The sequence below is a fragment of the Lottia gigantea genome (genome assembly GCF_000327385.1).
Source record: "Lottia gigantea unplaced genomic scaffold LOTGIsca_110, whole genome shotgun sequence".
NCBI lineage: Eukaryota > Metazoa > Mollusca > Gastropoda > Lottiidae > Lottia > Lottia gigantea.
The window spans coordinates 514,023-516,008 of NW_008707002.1; positions in this window are offsets into that span (position 1 = coordinate 514,023).

Sequence of the window (1,986 nt, forward strand, 5' to 3'; positions counted from 1 at the left end):
GACGGCTACGTGTGAAAAATTTGACAGAAAGTGTGAAGAAGACCACACATCAGTTAAAATAGGGCTAGATTAGTGATAAAGAATGTTTTTCATGTAATCGTATAGAATCGCTAATCTCTTCGTTTCCCACCTAGAGGTCTAGAATTCCAGTCCTGCAATGTTTGAGATTTTAATAAAATAGGTATAGATAAGGGATGAAATAGAATGTAACTTCGTAAACTCGCTAATCCCCGTTTATAGAAGCTCCATTGCCCACAGAAAGGCATAGAATAGAATGTTTCATTTAGGTATAGTTTTCTAGTCCTGTACAGACCGAGATAATAATACAATGAAGATCGGTTAGGGGTGTATAGACTCGCTAATCCTCTCTATTTTATGAATCTGGCAATAGTTTTATAAGTTATTATTAGGGGGTAGAGAAAGTTTAATGAAACTTGCTGGCTATTCCAGAGGTATTTTATTCTAGGATCACAGTAAAGTATCGGTAAATGACCTGCATGCCAAGCATTTTAATATATTGACTTGACAACTTTTCTTAAAACAACCTTGACGAGGACAGAGTTTATAAATTCTGTAAGAAATAGTTGAATATTGTATCTCATATCAAAATATTTTTAATTAAAAACTATCTTCAATAAATCCATCATATTCTCCAGCTTTCTGTCACTGTTTTTATCTCGACTTGATATTTTTATAGTACAGGTAGCCAGGAGGGCCGTTTTTAAATTTGTTGCTCGTGTACGCATTGAATATAGAGGTGATCTATTGTTACTATGGTTGTAATACCAAGCATTGTTTTAACTATTTTAAATTTGAAAAGTTTACAATATGTCTGACTAATTTCATTAAATATCTATACTGAACTATACTATAGCTATAATTATATAAATTTTAGAAAATTAAAACAACATCCTCTTCATTTAATGTGGTGTGTCAGTTATCTTGCCTTATTCTGATTTAGTTATGTTTTATATCTGAGTTTAAATAACTGTTCAACAACGGGTCATCGGTTGATATTTTCAAAGAATTATTGACAGTCGTTGAAAACCCAGCTTTCTTATTCAGATTCGACCTGTTTCACAAACAGTCGCTCTGAGTTCTCCTTTACCAACTTTTTAATAACGGATGATAGTTTTTAAAGAGTTTGTAACCAGTTTGATGTTTTGTGTAAATCCGTATTCAATTGTTCTCAGATTCGGCCTGACTGTAAGTCCCTCTGAGCCAAAGTTACTAACTGTTTAACAACGGGCCCCGGGGTGATAGTTTTTAAAGAAGTTAGTATCTCTAGTTGATATTTTTATAGTTTTAGAAGTTGTGATCTGACTGGCTGATGTGTGAGACGAGATTTTACCTTGTCAGTTTTAATGGTGAATTAATTCATCTGGTCATCTGTCATTCCTTCGTCAGATTCGTCAAGAAAACAATATTCAACCGGACTGGACAATCTGAAATACTGTAATCATGAGGAAAATACTAAAAAATAATATACTTTATAAATCATACTTGTAGAATCTCGGGAATTTACTCAATTCTTATTTTTTTGTTTTTGTGTAGTTTGGCTTTGTAGCCTCGTCAATGTTGTTTAGAGAACAATTCAACCATTACATAGAAATGAAAAGTTTTTCTGTATACGTCACGGATTTTGTATTACAATTGATTTGTTATTACAGTGGTAAAATTTTCATTTCAGACTGCCGAGACTGTAGCACACAGGTCCCCAGTGGCGGAGCCAAAGGGGGCAGAGGGGGCAGTTTCGCAGCCCCGAAAGCAAGTCTTTCGGGCAAAAATCTCATAACTAGGTTAGAAAATCGGGCAATCTCAGATATTCGGTGGTAAACCTGGCTCGGTCACTGCAGGTCCCATGTCCCATCAGATCGACTGAGTATTTTTGAACTTATGTAAATCAATTGACGTAAAATATGAGCTGATGTATTTTTTTATACATTTTTTAATGTTTGAGACCCCCGGGGGTGAAACCATATTTTA